This window comes from Leguminivora glycinivorella, chromosome 2, assembly GCF_023078275.1.
Source record: "Leguminivora glycinivorella isolate SPB_JAAS2020 chromosome 2, LegGlyc_1.1, whole genome shotgun sequence".
Lineage (NCBI taxonomy): Eukaryota > Metazoa > Arthropoda > Insecta > Lepidoptera > Tortricidae > Leguminivora > Leguminivora glycinivorella.
The window spans coordinates 23,228,940-23,249,259 of NC_062972.1; the positions used below are offsets into that span (position 1 = coordinate 23,228,940).

At 35.3% G+C, this 20,320-nt stretch overlaps 1 protein-coding gene across 1 annotated transcript in view; it reads left to right on the forward strand.

Annotated features, from left to right (window-relative positions):
• The first annotated feature begins 15,633 nt into the window (after nucleotides 1-15,633).
• The window catches only part of LOC125242267, a 64,157-nt gene continuing 59,470 nt past the window's right edge, over nucleotides 15,634-20,320 (forward strand). The window contains exon 1 of the mRNA XM_048151016.1: nucleotides 15,634-15,788. The gene's annotated coding sequence lies outside the window, so the exon portion shown is untranslated. The remainder of the gene's footprint in view (nucleotides 15,789-20,320) is intronic.

The window sequence follows — 20,320 nt, forward strand, 5'->3', positions numbered from 1 at the left end:
CTATCAAGATTTTTTCATTTCATTGCAAGTTTGAGAAAAGCACTATACATGCATCGCCGTGCAAAGGGCTTACAGGCTTCGTATAACTATCCTACTCAGCTGGATACCTATACCTACACAGCATGTAAGCCCTTCTTTCCCGGCATCTGACGTAACGTACTATTATTTGATATGAACACATATAAAACCAAATAAAATACAAACATCAAACTTCTTGCAACCGCCTAAATCGCTATTACTAATACCAAGCTACCACGACAATACGAACAATCACAGATATAAAGTCCATCAAGCGATTTCATTCACTGGAAAAAAACAGCAACTTTAAAAATTGAATGGATGAATGTTGGCTCATAGAAAATTTTAATCCATCGCCTTGACAAAGTTGTTGGACCGTCTATAGTAAAAATTTGAAGCCAATCCAATCGTTTATACTAAAAATATCGATTAGGGAAAAAGCAGGTAGATTTCTTAAAAAATTACAAAAAAAGCAGTAGATCAGTAGATTTTTTCAAAATCAGGTAGATCTACTGCTAAATCAGTAGATCTGGCGACACTGATAAAAATAAATGTGTACTTTTTTAATAAATGACAGACGTCAATTCAAGACTAAGTTCGGATTCCTAGTTTTTGAGATATTATATGATATTGTTTTAATTTCATACTTTTCGAACATATAATTATAACAAAATAGGGTAGGCTATATTAAAAATTCTATGGACGCTTGATTGATGAAACTATTGTAATACAAATAATCACTTACTCAAAATAACAATAAATACTACAATCTTGATAATATTAGTGGCATAAAACGGCAACAGATGGCAGCACTAGTAGTGTAATGATTCTCTCCCTTTTTTAACCCCCGACGCAAAAACGAAGGGGTGTTATAAGTTTGACGTGTCTGTCTGTCTGTCTGTCCGTCTGTCTGTCTGTCTGTCTGTCTGTCTGTCTGTCTGTCTGTTTGTCTGTCTGTCTGTGTGTGTGTGTCTGTCTGTGGCATCGTAGCTCCCGAACGGATGAACCGATTTTGATTTAGTTTTTTTTTGTCTGAAAGCTGAGTTAGTCGGAAGTGTTCTTAGCCATGTTTCATGAAAATCGGTCCACTATGTCGCGGTCGGGGGTTTTTCAAAATTTTAATTTTGTGGTTAGGTTAGGTTATTCCATAGGTAAGTACTAGTTCTTCTTTTAAACCATACTACATAGTTAGAACCCTATTACCGAGACAAAAGAAATGCTTGTAAGAGACTAGAGAACTTCACTCGAGACAAACAAAAGGCAGACAATTCGCGTATATTTTTATTTTAAAATTTGCTTCTAAAAATCTTGATCCTAAAAAAGGCGGCAATGAAAAATGTAGGGGCGTAGGTTTTTCGTCCCTTCTATAGGTTTGAACTTTGCGCCTTTTTTAGTGACGATATTTGCTAATAATTCAGAATTAACTCAGATGTATTTTTCGGACTGGGCCCAAACTAGTAGGTTCACGGGAACCATGGCTCACAAAATCATAATCATAATACCAATAGCAAGCCATTTGCGGTGCTACAGAAAAGCGACAAATTAAAAAAAAATGTTGGCGCGAATGTTTATCGTCCCCGGTATCGTAGCTAGTCAAACAAAGTTACTAGAAAAAAAAGCGAAATTCATTAACTTAAATTTAACATTCGCGCCTTTATTTTTGAAATCTGGGCCATTTTATTCAAAGTTGTCCCCCCGAAAAAAATTGATATTAAAATGAAACCGATAGAAATTCATTAAAAGCTATTTTTATAGATTCTTTAATAAATAAATTTATATAAAATATAGAAGGTTCACTTGACTTTTAAGTAATTAATGAAAAAAATATGTTTTTGTTGAGTTGAGGAGAAGCGAGTGGTCCGTTCCGCAACCAAATTTAATCGCAGATAATGTAAGTATAAAAGGTTTGGGAATTTTACAATATGTTTATTATTCATTCTAAAATAACAAATGAAGAATTTACACTTTCATTTTCACATAAATGCGGACTACTATTTTTTTAAACCCATATATATATCCGTTCCGTTACTTTCAGTACAAAATAGAGGAGAATTTTTAAGATTACTATACTGTTTCACAAGTTTATAGTACTTTATAGGATGCCATCACTTGTAATCAATAGTTTAAACGTTACTATTTCAATATAAAATAACGGAAACGTAGTTTAATAACAAATTGTATTTAATTTTTGCAAATAAAACTATTTGAAACATGGGACAGTAACGGATCTGACTGTATGGCTCCCCACAGACAGTCTTAAAAATTCATAATTTAAAAAAAAACTTGTATGCAATCTGACAGTTCAAACTGACACTGACAAGACACTGACAGATCTGAACTGTCAGATTGCATACAAGTTTTTTTTAAGATTATGAATTTTTAAGACTGTCTGTGGGGAGCCTATGGGTAACGGATGAAAGCTAAGGTCTCGTCTACACTTGAACGTGGGTACCTAAAGCCAGGTTTAGACGAGCAAGTTCTTGCTGCAATAAATTGAGCAATAACTTGCGTTTTTGTTTACACTACATGCAATTTTTGTAGCACAAGTTACATCTGCAAGCTGACAAGCAAGTTCTTGCTGGAAGATTTTGCAGGACTGTTTATATTAGCAATAACTTGTGGCAACTTTTGTTGCATCAAATCGTTGGTCTGTTTAGACTACCTGCAATTTTTCTGTCGCAAGTCTCTTTTAGAAGTTATTAGCAAGATCTTCCTGGCAAGTTCTTGCATACGTGTTTAAATGGGACAAGTGTGTTGGTGATTATACCACAAGTATTTACAAATTAAAAATGCCCGCTCATAGTAAAATGCGTGCATCTGCGATTCTGCGGCGATTTTAATAGTAGTGGGGAAGAAAACACGGAAGAATCGGAAGGGGGTAAAAGATTGGATTTTAAGACGAGATGTTATTATATAGGATGCCACAGTTTCGTTTTCTTTTAACCCCTTATTTGCCAAGAGTGGCCCTGAAGCTTTAGTAGTTTCATGTGCTCTGCCTACCCCTTTATGGGATACAGGCGTGATTGTATGTATGTTATAGGAATACAACGCAATTTATTAATCGAACTACGAAAAGAAGAACCTTCACGGTATAAAAAAATTGTAAAAATGAGTGAAGAAAACCTTAATTTTTTGCTTGAAACTGTTAAAACCAAGTATTGAAAAACAAAATACCAACATACAAACAATAACACGTCCCTAAACAGTTTTATTAAACTATTTATGGGTAACAATAAATGTGTTAACATAATCAATAAATTTAATTAAATAAGTACCTACCCATATGAAGTGAATTACGTAGTTTTTTAAAGTAGCTTCAAAACTTGACAATTCAATTAAAATGCATATGAACCCTCATTGTAAGTTACCATGGAGTTTTCAGTCGCAGAATGTGTATGTTGCCCAGTAGTATTTTTTTTATTCCAATTTGCTTGTGTACACTTCATTTGACCCTTGACCGCTTTTACGTTGTTCCTTTTTCTTTTATTCTTGATCAAATTGGGTTTTCAAATTTGAAAAACTTTTTGTTAATTTCAATATCCGTAGTATTGAATTCTACGGCTAGATTAGCCAAAGCTGTTGTTTTTCCTAATTTTGTTTCGATAATTTTTACACTTTGTGTCCCATAATTCTCCATGTTGTGTGATACCAATAGTGCGATATCAATTTGATGACTTTGTCACGGGTCTAAAGTGTCTAAACTTTTCTATCCGACATGCCAGCAAGAAAACTTTATTCCGTCGACAAAATAAACACAGAAGTTATTGCAGGGATATCTAAAATGTGTTTACACGTTGTACTTGCGGCAAGTGTTGCAAGTTGTAAAACTTGCAAGAAGTCAACTTGCGGCGACTGTTTACATATGGACATTACATTGCAAAAGTATTGTTCTGCAAGTTTTATTGCTCGTCTAAACGTGCAAGTTGTACAACCTACGATAATTGCAGAAGTTACTTGCCGAGTCTATTTTTTGATGTTTACACGCAGAGCTTGCAGCAAGCTAGCGGAAGTTGAAAAAATACAGAAGTTAGCTGTTTACACGACGCAAGTCACTCGTGGAAGTCAACTTCTGCAAATTTAATTGCTCGTCTAAACCTGGCTTAAGACCTCCAAAGCATGTCGCGCATAATGACTAAAACAACCGGAGTGTGTAATCCGCGATTGATTACCATATTTTAGATGAGTTAGTTTTAATCCCATACGTTTACATTAACATTTTTCCCGCAATCAAATTAAACTAAAACATCACATTAAAACCACATGAATACCGCTTTATACTTCCATTCCGATACGTTTTTCTTTCCGCCTATACGAAAGCAACGATCTAGTATCGGATCGGAAGTAACGGAACGCTACCTCCGGCGATATTTTATTAAATAATCACAAATCTTGTTTTTAATTGGCTTATTTGGTTTCAATATTAGTGCTTTGTTTTAGGAATCGATGTTAAAAGGTTGCATATTACGTATTTACCCGCAAATTTGGTTTCGGAAGGTGGAATGAGAAAATGTTACCCCTGAGTACGAGCTACTTTGATGCGTGTTTGGCGGCAACTGGCAAATGCAAGATTGAGTAGTTTTAAATTAATTTTGTTAAGCTGAATAAAATGCTAACAGTCATTCTGCGGTTTCGGAATGGAAAATTCCACAAATACCAGATTCCGTCTCGGCAAATTATACTTAATTTTAAATAGTACGTTTATTTATTAACATGAAATATTTATAACATAATAGCGTATAACTCAATCTTTTCAAATTATGTCGTCATCAATATTTAGTACAATTAGTTATAGAATAAAATCCATACCTAACAAAAACGATATTTGACGTGGGACAGCAAAAAATTGCCCATTTTTTATCACATTATAATTTTTAACAAATACATAATTATAATAAAAAATTAAAAGAATATTATTGTAAATTACTGTCAACTAAATTTGGGTTCGAATAAAAAATAGTCTGCATTAGTTTAGACTCTTTAAATAGCTAAATATTATATCAAAAGTATGGGACAAGCCAAAAACGGGGTGGACAACTTTGAAAAAAATGGCCCATGTGCTATTTTTTAGCGACGCAACCGGCGCGGCGTGACGGACTAGGTATTATAAGAGCGATGTCAATAGTGTCTTACGGGAAGCATGGTCGCGCGATAGACGATAAAATATCAGGCCGTCCCTATCGCACTATTAGTAAGTGCGATAGGGACGGCCAGATGTTTTATCATTTATCGCGCGACCATGCTTCCCGTACAAGACTATTTTATACGAAAATAATAACGAAGTCGGATTTTTTGATTCCTCGGTGCCTTTCTCGCTGTTCATAGAAAATTCAGCGTTTGAAAAATGATCCCCGTGGGATAACAGGCCCTAACTAACATCGGGAAATCAATCAATTTATAATCAGTAATTAACTGTTTAAGTAGGTGGTTTTAAAAATAGACACGATACAGCTATGGCAAAAAAGAGTAGAAATTAAAAATGGCAACATCCTAGATCCTAGTGCCGTCCCGTTTGCTCTCGCGTAGGTATTGGTTCAAAATGCCTTTACTTATTTTTTTTATCGGGCCTGAATTTTGGCCAGAAGCTCTACTTACCGTGAAAAACGAAAATTTACATTTTTCTGCCTCTCTGTCACTTTATAATAATACCTATGCAATAATAGTAATTAAGAGTTTTGTGGATCTAATATACCATTTCGGCATTTTAAAGTTCAGCTGTAGAAATCTAATAATACTCTTTGGTAGAAATACATAGGTACCTAAATACCTACATACCTACCTAATATATTATTAAGTCCATGCCGGCCATGCCTAATACGTTAGAGACTCACCACGATAAGTTTGCAACGATTTTCACAGCCTCGCCAGTGCAGATGTTATTTTAAACGTCAAACTTTGATGAAATTATGACGTTTACTTAACCCTTGCAGAGGCGGGGCTATTAAAATCTATGCAGACTTATCGTGGGACGATTCTAATTCCTCTGAGACAAAATGCGATGTTGTCCATGTTGTTATTGCCAAATATATCACGCGTAGAAGTTTCCCGCGTAATAGAGAAACTAAGTTTAAATTAAATTTTCACTTTTGAGCCCTTTGTCAAATTATAGAGTAGGTAATGGGTTGCTATTATCATATTGCATTTGGGCGCAGAATGGAATGGGTACTAAAGTTTGGCTAGCGAGTTAATACATTTGTTACTCATAGCCTCTTTTGGGTTCCGTAGGTACTATGTACTTGTCAACTTACTTGTTGCTTCTAATTATGTAGGTAGGTACCTACCCTAATGCAGAGAGTTGACCTTCTGCATAAAATTAGTTTGCAGGAGGGACAGGCACCTGTCTAATATAATACTGAAAATATTCATTTAAAATTTCACTAAGTACTTTTTAACCGACTTCAAAAAAAAAGGAGGAGGTTCTCAATTCGACTGAATGTTTTTTTTTTTGTATGTATGTTACTCGATATCTCCGAGATTCGTGAACCGATTTTCAAAATTTTTTTTTTAATCGAACGGGTATAACCCCGAGATGGTCCCATTGGCACCAAGTCCGGTTCTGATGATGGGATCTTGGAGAAATCGACGGAACTCTTCAAATGTTATAGGCACATGTAATGTTTTTAGTGTATTATTCAAAGGTACACCAGTATTTTCGCCTGATGGTAATAATTTTATGTGGCTGAGCTGATGATGAAGGTCAACTCCTCAATGGTTAGGAGTTAAAGCATAATTCTTTCACTACTGTACGCATTTTCGGACTGATACTTATAATATCAATAGGAACCACTAAAAATCAACAAATAAATAAACTTTTTATCAAAAAATAAAACCGCCTTCAAAAATAAGTGCGTTAAAACACGGAGAAAGTAAAAAGCAAAAAATGATGTTTAGATTATTGCAATCCGATAAAAAATTTGAATTCAAAGGTTTATTATTTTTTGCTTTTTAGTTTCTCCGTGTTTTAACGCGCTTATTTTTGAAGGCGGTTTTATTTTTTCAAGTTAAAAAGTTTTATAGCAAATAAAGTATAAGAGCGGTTTCACACTACGTCCGATCCGAATCGATAAATAGTTCTAAGTTCCGATATATAAGACTACGACAATATTTTCACCTCGGAAAATGAACAAGCACTCATTTGTAGATACGTTTTGTCAATTTTAATTGCTTGTTAGCTAGCTTATTAATTAGTAAAATGTTACTAAATATACCTAGGTATGTTTATATAAAAAATACGCCTGTTAATGTAACGAAGGCGTAGGTGTACACAGATATTTGTTTACGAAATTGCAAATTAGGATTTTAACCAAATTATCAGCGCAAAAACATTCGCTTCGTTACCTAATCGCGGATTACCTAGAATAAGCCAGATACGGCACTGTAGACATCGTATCTCCATCCGGCCTAGTGGAAATGACAATCGTTGACGCTAGAGCGCCATTTGAAACGCAGTCTGGCTCGCGATAGATATAGCTAGCTACTGCATTTGGCTACGTACCTACCCTTCGCACTTTACATGTTAGATACTCCAACCTCTCACGTACACAGTGACAATGAAGACAGGCACTTGGTTGTAACGTGAGTGTAACAAAATAATTACAAAAAAAACACCTTTTGGGGTTTGCGAATGTTGGATTATGGAGACATGTGTGTGTGTGTGTGTTTTTTTTAATATATTGTAGAATAAAATCATAAATTATATTTTTCACAGGCGGTCGAAAAAAACTTGCTTTCTCGCGTACGCCATCGCCGAGCTAGATGTATGTATGTACTTACGATAACGCAACTTTTGCTAGACCGACAGGTTTGTTACATGCGCATTTCAAAACCTTTAAAGTCCGACCAAACAAATTTAATCAACGATTGGTACTCCTGCCAGTAGGTATACACGGGTTAAGTAAACCTAATGTCATTGTAGTTATAATATTTGTGCCGGCGAGGCTAGTCAAAACTACTCAAAATCAACCACCAACAAAACCAACATGCAATATCTGTTACTAGTTAGTAGCTTCTAATCTTGGGTCTGATACCCACCTTCATTAACTGCGAGTGATCACATAAAATCTGACGGGATATATCCAATCAGTGAAATGGATGCTGTTCTCACTCCCAATAAAAAACCTCGCTTTTGTTTTTATTTTTCCCTTTCCAATGTTGTTAAACAAAGTTAAGTGCCTTACGTTGTTTTTGAGGTTAAATGCATTGGCGGTTGCCGTTGGCAGTATTTTGCTTGCCTGAATAATTACGTACCTTCAGAATGCCTTCAGATTATTTCTTGTTTCCAACGGATAGTAGATACGGATACGTTGGTTGTTGATTCCTAGTTTTATTATCAGTTTTCACTTGCCCAAAAAATAATAATTTGCGTAAAATTATAAAAAAGAGCTATGATATTTATAATATGATAATTACAATAATGATAGCAAAGCAAAACCTTATAGATTACGCGTGTTAAAATGAAGTTCGATAGGTGTAAAATGTATTTTGTATAAATCCAAGTAAACACCAGCTTGGGTTTGAATAGCTACTTAAAATAATAATATAAAATTACGTCTTATACAACCTCTCTGAAAGGTAAATGAATTTTGTAAAAGCCGAACGAATTAACGTAAAATAGAATACAATCAAATGCGCATAAAAGGAGCTTTTAAGCCACTGATAGTCGCGTTACAACGGTTTTTAGGGTTCCGTAGCCAAAATGGCAAAAACGGAACCCTTATAGTTTCGTCATGTCCGTCTGTCCGTCTGTCCGTCTGTCCGTCTGTCCGTCTGTCACAGCCGATTTACTCGGAAACTATAAGTACTACAGTGATGAAATTTGATGGGAATATGTGTTGTATGAACCGCTACAAAATTATGACACTAAATAGTAAAAAAAAGAATTGGGGGTGGGGCCCCCCATACATGTAACTGAGGGATGAAAATTTTTTTTTCGATGTACATACCCGTGTGGGGTATCAATGGAAAGGTCTTTTAAAATGATATAAAGTTTTCTAAAAAACATTTTTCTTAAAGTGAACGGTTTTTGAGATATCAGCTCTCAAAGTCGTAAAAAGTATGTCCCCCCCCCTCTATTTTTATAACTACGGGGTATAAAATTCTAAAAAAAATAGAGGTGATGCATGCTAATTAACTCTTTCAACGATTTTTGGTTTGATCAAAGTATCTCTTATAGTTTTTGAGATAGGTTAATTTAACTGTAATTTTGGCAGGTGTATAAATTGACATAATAAGTTTATTATATTTGCTGCTACGGAACCCTTTGTGCGCGAGCCCGACTCGCACTTGTTAACTCTCAGCCTACTCAGTTTGTAAGCGTCATACAAATTGCAATATAAATAATAATTATGTAATGAGACTACAACTGACTTGCTGCCTATTGCTTCTTTTCTACCTAACTCAGTGTAAAATGTTTGTTTAAACCAGCAATGAATATGTGGCGCTGCGAAAATCGGCGTAAGATAACCTATCGGGTGGGCAGAAGAGGCGGTTGTACGTGTCATTAAACAATTGATAGTTTTTACATGGTTTTTACAGTGATATTGAATTACGTAGAATAAAACGTCACGGAAGAACTAGGAACAGGATGTTACTTCATGCCTCATACCTACTTCATGTTACTTATTATTAAAGGAACATAAGGTGTAGGGAAATATTGGTTGTGTTGTAGGTTGTAAATATGTAGGTAGTAGGTAGGTATTTATTTCCATTTGCTACGGACCTGAAATAGTACATTGTGCAACAAGGGGAGGAAGTTACACACTCCCCGAGTTACACACAATGTTTTTCATCGCACTCGCAATGTAAAAAATATGTAAATAGATGTAAAAAAGTTAAGTACGGTACATGTACGGTACAAGAAATTTCATTATTCCCTTGGGAGAACGATTTTTCTATAAATCACGCTCCGCCTGCGTGCAATAGCAGATTTAATGTCCGGGTGTGATGAAAAACCACTTTCGCTTCATTCAGTTTTATAAAATGTCTCATACAATCATGCTTGCCGGTTTTCGGTACCTACTTCTGACCAGCCAGCATAGCAGCATGACTCAGAGAAAAAGCAACTAGATTTCATGTTCGTTCAACATTTTTTTTTTGGTTTAAATAGCGCCTACTTACGTGCTCTTTGGTTCAAACTACAAGTTTGATTTTGTTAAGTGTAACAAGTACATTCTACATAGTTTTTTTTCGTCGTATAAAAGATTGGAAAATATTTATTTAAGCATTAAAATTAAATAAGATATAAATTGATAATATAACAAACCATGATTAATAAATACGTGTTATACTAAAAAGAAGAGAAAAACTTAAACTATACTTATCCAAAAATAAGAAACCTAAAAACCACAAGTTTTATTTTATTTCAATCAATGTATATTTGAATCAACAAGTCGATTTTATAAAAGCAACAATGTCACATATTGGTTTAAACATATGTTTGGCTGATTCAGTCAAATATCTTTTAACAAGTTTCTCCTTGCTGCTCGTACAAATTCGACTTGTATCATCAATATTGTGATTTATTCCGTTTGCTAAAATACTTTTGTTTTAAACGGATAAACCCGCAACAAGTGGAATTTGTTCAATTCACAAGGCATATTTTTCTCAGTGTATCGTTGACGCTAGAGTCTAGACGCCGAACGAAACGCAATCTGACCCTGTTGCGCCAATACGGAAGAGCGATTATAGAGGTTAAGAGGATAGCTACGAAATAGTATTTTATGCAACAGGCGTTTAAAGGAGGTCAAAAAAGACGAGTGGCGTGGGTATTTTTTGACTCAGTTAAACACCGTTGCATACAATACTTTTTCTACGACCATGCACTTAGTTTTTAACAGTTTTCTTGAACAACTTTCGTGAAATTCGCACTGTTTCCTGTATTTTGACGCGTCGGCCTCCCCTCTGTTCCTGCCTCACCATGATGTCGCTCTCACTCCCCCGCGCCGCCGCCGCCCCGCGCACCCACGCTATATCCCTTAAGGCTACCTAACAATGCTTTAAGAGCTATATCGTATGCGTGAGTGCGCGGGGCGCCGGGCGGGGGCGGGCATCTTTTATGTAGGGTTTTAACGATCTATGCACGACACTTTAAATGACGAATAACAACACGGGAGTAGAAAAACGATATTATCGTGAGCGTCTGTGCATTTGGCTACGTACCCTGGGATTTTTGCGAAATTTTCCCGACTTGGTCGAGAAAAGTTACTTTCCCCTTTTAACTGATCCTTCCACTCTTTTTTCATAAACTCTTCGTTAACCGTGTTTCATCTATCCCATCTACATATCCAAACCATCTTATCTTACCCTTCTCAATATTTTTTACTGTTTAGGAACCCACTCCACACTCCTTTCTTTTTATTATCACTATTATCAGTTGATCACGCTGTTTCTGTTACCATCTCTAACAAGTATCAAAGCAAGTAACTAAGAGTTAAAATTTTACTGATGCCTACTGACGAACGTTGATACACGTCTATTCTTAGCCAATATTGATACTAAGTCAAACAGCGTATGGGTTCTCATCATATTACTAAAAGCGTCAGGTGTGAAGTCAGAACTAATCAATTGTTCGGACTTAGTTCAATTTACAAGTTACGGAATATTAATTGGCTAACTTCTTGTACCCAATCGCATTGGTGATATAAGCTCTCGTTAATTGAAGGAGTTAAATGACCTACAATAATTGAATATAGTCATACACATTCAAACTACTGTACTAGCCAGTAATATGTATTTATTGAGTAAGCGACGTATATTCGTTTGTGAGTGCTTATTTTATAGGTACATTTGAACAAACGTATAAAGAATAATGCAAATGGGTGAATCAACTTCTTCTTGCCTGTTATTGCTATGGTTACGGTCCCATGAGTCACGCTGGTTTTATGCAAAATTATGCTACTAAAATTATGCAAGCATGCATGTAGTCCATGTCTGTAGGTGGCAAATTAAGGAAAGGGCTTGTTAACACGAGAAAAATGCATGTTTGCATAGTTTAAATAGTATAATTTTTCATAAAATCAGCGTGACCCAGGGGACCGTAACCATGGCAATAACAGGCAACAAAAAGTTGATTCACCCAAATGATACACATAATATTACTAAAAATCTGTAATTAAAAATACCGTGCAATATGTGCCATAAAGAAAAAATCTATAGGAATTAAGAAGAAAACAATACATGAGGCCCATTTTTTCATCGCTAGCACAAACAACCTGTTACTAGACTACATAAAGTCACTACTTTCCTCACTAGGTGGAAACCATTTACAAAATAATAAAAACCGGCCAAGTGCGAGTCAGACTTAGCCCACCGACGCTTCCGTACAAACTTTCAATACCTAGTTAAAATAATCTCAAGTTTCTCAGATAACACTAAAGACTGTATACACATACAGTGTGTACTAATGATGACTATTATTGTGTAGGTACAGCGCCATCGCTCGGTGAATTCGCTAACTAATTTGCGCGACCCGTAGGGCCGTAGGTATAGTATGTTGGTTTTTCAGGGATAATTTTTTATAATGTTATCCGATTTCTGCCGTTTTTATTTTAATTTGAAAGAAGATATTTTGCGTAAAATCTCGTATTCATTTCAAGAACGATAAAACGCAAGGGTACCTAAATTGAAAGTTAAAATCTGAAAAGTTTTTTGTTAATTAATCAAAAAAAGTTTCCAAAACACAGACATGATTTTATTTTTCCTGTAATATTTATCACAAATCCAATGTTTCGTAAAATTTTCATAATTCTTCGTCGGTAAACATCGCAGACAAGGGGGGTTTTTGCCATTTTCTATAATTAATATTAATAAATTAAAAAAGAAAATACCTTCAATTTTTAGAGGTTAACAGTGTTCATAACTATTCCAAATTGCAAATTGATAGCATTTTTTTTTATACTACGTCGGTGGCAAACAAGCATACGGCCCGCCTGATGTAAAGCAGTCACCGTAACCTATGGACGCCTGCAACTCAAACAGTGTCACAAGCGCGTTGCCACCCTATTAGAAACTTAACATAAGTAGTTCTCGAAATATTTAGCAATGTGACAGACGGACAGATTGACAGACAGACGGACAGAGCGGCGCCATAAGTGTTCCTTTTGTACCTTTTTGGTACGGAACCCTAAAAAGTTTTACGGAAAAAGCATGAATATGATATATGAGTATTATTGGCCAGTACCATGCCGGTACCCAGCATGGCAAACCTGCATGTTGCAGTTATTGTGCGCACTGGCCTCTGAGAAAAAAATATATTCAGGAAAAAAATGTATAGAGGCGCGCCTCTTTTGTTTTTCATAGAAAATTTACTGTCGTGAGAGGACATCTTTGCCTCTGAAAATGCATTTATTCAAGTATACTTATATGAGTTATATGTATAAAGATTGTGCTTTATGACTGTTGTTAAAGCAGTGTGTTTGGGCTGCCACTAATGCAGGTATTTATAATTGTAAAATATTTGTATGTAATAAATTGAAACAGATATAAAGAAAAAACGACAAGGTCCACTGGTGGCCGAGCCGGGAATCAAAAAATATTCAATAAAATAATTTGATTTGTTCCCTAGTTGTATAGATGGCACCACCATCTCTCTCGCTATATCGTAACCCTCAGAGTTGGTTAAAAGGCACCTAGCCTTATCAGAGATAACATACACTAGAGAAATTTGGTCGGGTACCATGGCGGGCGGGTGGTCTAGTGGTAAAGACGTTAGCCGCGTAAGCTGAAGACCCGGGTTCGATTCCCGGCTCGGCTACCAGTGGGCCTTGTCGTTTTTTCTTTCGTGTATGATATCTGTTTCTATTTATAATTTATATATAGTAGTGTGACTACTTGAAAGAAAGAACAAATCAAAAATATTCAATAAAATAATTTGATTTGTTCTCTAGTTGTATAATGTATGTAAATAGTTATAAGTTTGTTTATGTTGAAACTAATTCTATTCTCATCGCGCTTCACTGATTTTCGAGACAGCATTGGGCTAGGTTCCGACTGCGAATTTAATTTCAAAATCTCAAAGAATTTCAGCACATACTTATGATTGTGACAGTATAAGTACTCGTGTACTGACCATTGAAGTATAATGTACTAGTAATAGCTTAATGGTACTGACAGATTTTGCCCTATTTTTAACCCCCGACGCAAAAACGACGGGGTGTTATAAGTTTGACGTGTCTGTCTTTCTGTATCTGTCTGTCTGTCTGTGTGTCTGTCTGTCTGTCTATTTGTCTGTCTGTGTGTGTGTCTGTCTGTGGCATCGTAGCTCCCGAACGGATGAACCGATTTGGATTTACTTTTTTTGTCTGAAAGCTGAGTTAGTCGGGAGTGTTCTTAGCCATGTTTCATGAAAATCGGTCTACTATGTCGCGGTCGGGGGTTTTTCAAAATTTTAATTTTGTGGTTATATTGAACATTATTTTTTATATTATATTATTTTTACTGTAAGAACACCTAGTTTTATTTCTCAGTTGGTTACTTGGCTAGACAGATTTTTTTTTTTTAATTATAAATGGGCTTACTCTTGACCACAGACTAGCCAAAGGCAGAGATTGTGTGTTACCTATGCTATGTGTCTTATCAAATTCGCTGCAGAGTTAAATGAACCTGACTCATTTGATCATTCGATGGTTAAGAATCACATTAAAATGAAGCATTTTCTTAAAACAAGTTCGTACGCCGCTTAGATTTTGAAGGAGCATGCTAAACTTTACACTGAATGTTTCAGGTAACTTTTACGAGTAGGAAAATTCTGACAGCTGATGGTCCTAGGTTCAATTCTCGTAAGGGCATTTATTTGTGTAATGGGAACAGATTTTTTTTTTATACTACGTCGGTGGCAAACAAGTATACGGTCCGCCTGATGTAAAGCGGTCACCGTAACCTATGGACGCCTGCAACTCAAACAGTGTCACATGCGCGTTGCCACCCCATTAGAAACTTGTACACTCCCTTTTGCTGTGTTAAGTACACAGCAAAAAGGAGTGTACAAGTTCCAAGGAGGGTTCGGGTTGCCGACGACTCAAAGGACAATTAAATAGACGGAACAAGTTAGTTCCGTAAGTCCTCCCGTCATCAGCACACCGCACCCTCGTTGAGCTCTGGCAGCCTTACTCACCGGCAGGAACACAACACTATGAGTAGGGTCTAGTGCTATTTGGCTGCGGTCTTCTGTATTTTGTTCCCGAGTCATGGATGTTTCCTATGTTTACAAACCTTGTTCCTTATGAACTCTCGCCTGCAATATTTCCGTACCAATATGACCTTTAAGAAAAGAGCGTTCACCCATCTTAAAGGCGGCAACGCACGTCCTCCAACCCTTCTGGTATTTCGGGTTTCTCTGGGTGGCAGTGATCGTGATCGCTTATCATCAGGCGACCTGTTCCCTCGTTTGCCTCCTATCACATAAAAAAGCTTAACTATCATGGGACTCGGATAATTTGTTTTTGTAAGAATGTCCTATACAAAAAATATTGTGTTTCTTACTAGAAACAAGAAATAATGCATTCCACACTAATTGCAACCGATGCAGAACTCAGACGTTCCTGAGATTCAAGCTAAAATAATTATTAATAACAATCGTATAACTTATTCTCAGATCGCATAAGCACCCACGTAAGCTGAAATGCCCACGCCTGCGTTGCCTGGCCCCGCCTCCCGCCCAGCCTTTAAAAGCTGGAGTCCCACCATGGCCGGCTGCATTCGAACCTGCCGCACTTTCGCGACTTCCTGTGTTCGAAATTCGAAAAGTTCCCGATTTCGACTCGTTGGACGACTTTGAGGTAAGTTGATGACTTAAAGAAATGTTTTTTTTTTACGGATTGCGCATCAGGTTCACGTATTTTGATGAGAAGTTGGCAATAATAAAAAAATAAATAAGGTTTAGAAGCCGTTTTAACTAAATCATTTAATAATTACGATGAAATATTTTAATATTTGAAGATAATAATTATGTCAGGTAATCACAACTACATACATAAAAAGCAGAGGTATGACTGGTATACCTATTTGGTTCAAATAAATTAATTTTCAATACCATAGTGTCGGTATGGGTTAAAAAACTTGTTAAGTAAATAACTCAATAGTTTGGATGACAATAATGTATATTTAAGTTTTAAATTAAATCATTAATAAAAGCGCAGAGAAAATACCTTCATGTAGGTTCAAATTGAATATTTTTCAATAAGATTTGAATAATTTCACGTAACGTACGTCACCCCTTATTTGCATGTTCTCTCATTTTGATGGAGATTAAAATTGTTGTTGCGACTCATCTTGAACCTCACTCAAAACTTTAACAATTGTACACCAAGTTTTTCCTAAAGAACCATGATGAGGTGACAAGTGAAAATCGCATGATAATCCGTTAAGTCGTTTTTGAATAAGTAATATAACGTGGACAAGACGTACGTTTAAATTTTTTTAATTTTTTATTAAAAAAATCAAATTGACAATATACGAGTAGATGAAAATTATAATGATCGCCTGTCATCGTTAAAGCGTTCGTTAAATTTTATTGTACGGGAAGTTCCATAGACGTCTGCTGCGTAACGATGATGTGTCTGTCAAATGTGGTTGATGCAACTGGCCCTTAATTTAATAAATGTTTGTACATGTCAAAATTCAATATGAATAAATCTTTGTCGAGGTCATGCATTTAAGGGTTAAATATATTGTACTTGTATTATACCTACAAGCATATAAAACCTGCCAAATAAAATAAGTGTGATATAAACTCTCCAAAATGACAAATTCGTTTTCAATTTGCTAATTTTGTGAAACTTGAATCTTGAGACAGTACCCTAAAGTTACAGTTGGAAGTTTCTTTAATTCCTAAATTATATATTTCGTATAAAATCTGTTCATTATAAAAAAATGAGGGTAAATTGTAAAACTAGTCAAACTAATCTTATAAGTGAATTCTATCATAGATGTTAAACTTTCGTGAAACACATTTAAATATACGGATGTACCTACTCAAGTTAATATGTCGCGATACCCGTCATCAGGCATGAGTGCTCGCGGCGGCTAGACTTCGTGCATTCAATAACATGTCGCTCATCGCGATATAATATTTACGTGAGTAGGTACATCCGTATATATTTCAATATTTTATTTTTATCACGTTTGACAAAACGGCAATAATTAATCATTATTTTAACACAATAGGTACTCAGACAAGTCTTTAAATTTTACTATAATTATATCTGTCTTCGGGTAAAAAAAGCCGAGGCTTTTACCCGAAGGGGGTCCATTCGAAAAAAAAAATAATAAAAAAAAAATATTAATAAGTAATTAATTAATTAATCAATAATATGTATATTAAGTAATCAATGCCAAATGTAATTTTATTGTAATTTATAATTGTAATTTTTTTTAAATGTATTTTTTTTTTGCATGGACAAATAAAGCTTTATTATTATTATTATACGAGTATATCTGTCTTATAGATGATTAGTTTAAAAAAAAAATAAATTTTATTTACCAAAAAATCAAAAGCCAAAACAATTCAAAATCAGCAAATACATGCAAGCACTTAAAAACTAGATCTAACCTAATTACACACACACAAAAACATACACAGATACATAATTAAACCTAACCTAGCAAGCCCCCCCGTGAGCCTCCCGATGCAAAGGTACCCATAACGCTTGCCGCATTACCGCGTTGAACCGCGATGGATAACCTTTGCATCAGGAAGGTCCCAGAGCGAGGATCCAGACCCCTCTCCCTCAAGCGTCTTCCCACCTCCCCGAAAAACACTTTGGCCTCCGCACACCAGCAACCGGTAGTTTCCACTGCAAGCGGGATAAACAAATAGTTCGCAAGGATCGCGTACTTCTCCCGCTTGCGAGCTGCAGCTAACTCAGCCGCCGCCCGTGCCACTCTCGCGGTACGGCCAATAAAGGTAAACGGTATTAGTTTAAAATAATCTGCCACTTCCTTCGGTCGTGTTTTGATTTATCGATACTCCTTTCGAAATTGCTCTTTCCCGCACTTGTATTGTAATGTCCTAGTTTCAATCGATAATTCTGACCAAGCCGTGTGAGGTGTAATAACAGTGTATGGTGTCATTGTCTCTCTTACATAGGTCTACAAGTCTATTTTCTATGGAAAACTTACTAGAGCCATTTTTTTACGTTAATTATAAGATAAGATAAATAACCGTAATTTAACATAAATAGATTAAGGTTAGAATCAGTTAAGGTTTTTTTGATTTGTTTTTTTTTATTCAATTCTGCTATAAAAGGTTGATTATTTTTCAGATCATATTATATTTTTTATATATAAAACCTTTAAGCAGAATGGATTTACCCAGGTTTGAAGTTAAGCGACACAATTAAATAACATGTAAATTTGGAAAATAAACTTATACTTTCTTATTTGGGAGTGTGCAAAAATAGTCTGATAATTCAGATCATTTATTTGATTTTTTAAAGTCATGTATTTAGATTACATAAATAGATACGTTTAATGATAACTTATTACGATAATACTTATTGGTCAAAAGAAGAATGGGTCTGCTCAAAAAATTGACTTCAATTGATTACCTTTTATGCACCAACGCAGCCCAAGCTCGTACAATTACATTTTCTCATTTCTTCCCTTAGCTAAATCTAAAAAAGCAACGTAGCTTGTACTTGTCTTGTGAATTATTGATTCTGAAGTGATTGGTTTATCCATTCAATCATTAATGCATTCTGGGTAAAATGCTTATTTTTTAGGGTTCCGTAGTCAACTAGGAACCCTTATAGTTTCGCCATGTCTGTCTGTCTGTCCGTCCGTCCGCGGATAATCTCAGTAACCGTTAGCACTAGAAAGCTGAAATTTGGTACCAATATGTATATCAATCACGCCGATAAAGTGGTAAAATAAAAAGTGGAAAAAAATGTTTTGTTAGGGTACAAGTTTTCAAGATACGTGTACGGTTTTATTTTTCCTGTAATATTCATTATAATAGGCAATAGCCATGTTTGGTGAAAATTTCATAAATTTATGTTTGATGAAACTGAAACTGGGGCGAAAGGTATTTTTTTTTACATTTTCCTTCAAAAATCATTTTTTTTTCATGACCAAAAAATTATAAAAAATAGTTTTGATATTTACAATTTTAGCTCTTTCTAACGATACCCCACTTCACCTAGTTACTTGAAATTTTTAGTTTGCCCCCCTTTCATTTTGGGCATTTTCTATCATTTATATTAATTAATTTAAAAAAAATACCTTTCAAGTTGTAGAGGTTCACAATGTTTACAGCTATTCCAAATTTCATATCGATAGCATAAGTAGTTCTCGAGATACTTAACAATGTGACAGACGGACAGACAGACGGACAGAGTCGCACCATAAGGGTTTCTGTTGTACCTTTTTGGTACAGAACCCTAAAAATATGAAAAAAATCACAAAAGTAGAACTTTATAAAGACTTTCTAGGAAAATTGTTTGGACTTGATAGGTTCAGTAGTTTTTGAGAAAAATACGGAAAACTACGGAACCCTACACTGAGCGTGGCCCGACACGCTCTTGGCCGGTTTTTTTATTTATAAAGGATAACATAAAATATTATTTTTAAGAGAGGGTTTTTTTAATCATACCAAATGTTTGGAGCCGACCAAAACCAAATTTAAAAATGTTGAATATAATTGTAAATATAAAAAATAATTTTAATTTTTACTTAACATGTTTTTTGGTTGCTGACCGATATAAAACCACCCGGTTTATTTTAAATAAGGTTCTTACTGGATGCGATAGTTTTTACAGATAAAATTGGAAAGTTGTATCCGTACTACTCTGTTGTTGTAAACAAGTTTCAAGTTTAAACGAACGAGAATGAAGTTTACCAACAAGATTACGGTCTTAAAACCTAGTTCATAATTAAGGTCAGTGTGGGGAAGACCGTCTACCCGGAAAGACCGTCTATTGACTATAACTTTTTTGTTTATATATCTACGCCTCTCACACCTCTGGAGGTATAGCAGTTTTTCATCCTTAATCCATTGGTCTTCAATACATATCCCTAGGACGAACACTAGTTAACAATAAACTTGTTTCTCGTTTCGAACTCGAACATCAAGTTTATAAAATAAAATAGAAGCAGTCGGAATATTTGTATATCATGTATGTAACGCAGTCATTTAGTAACCGTTATTTCTGACTAGTACTATTATTCTACACAAAACGCGCTCAATTTCTAGTTTTATGTTCTGAAATATATAACTTAGAAATTGTGCCTAGTCAGAAAGTCCGGCATAAAAGAGAAAGGCAAGACCGGCATATGATAAACAAGGAGTTGCCAACCTTTTTTAGGCTTTATT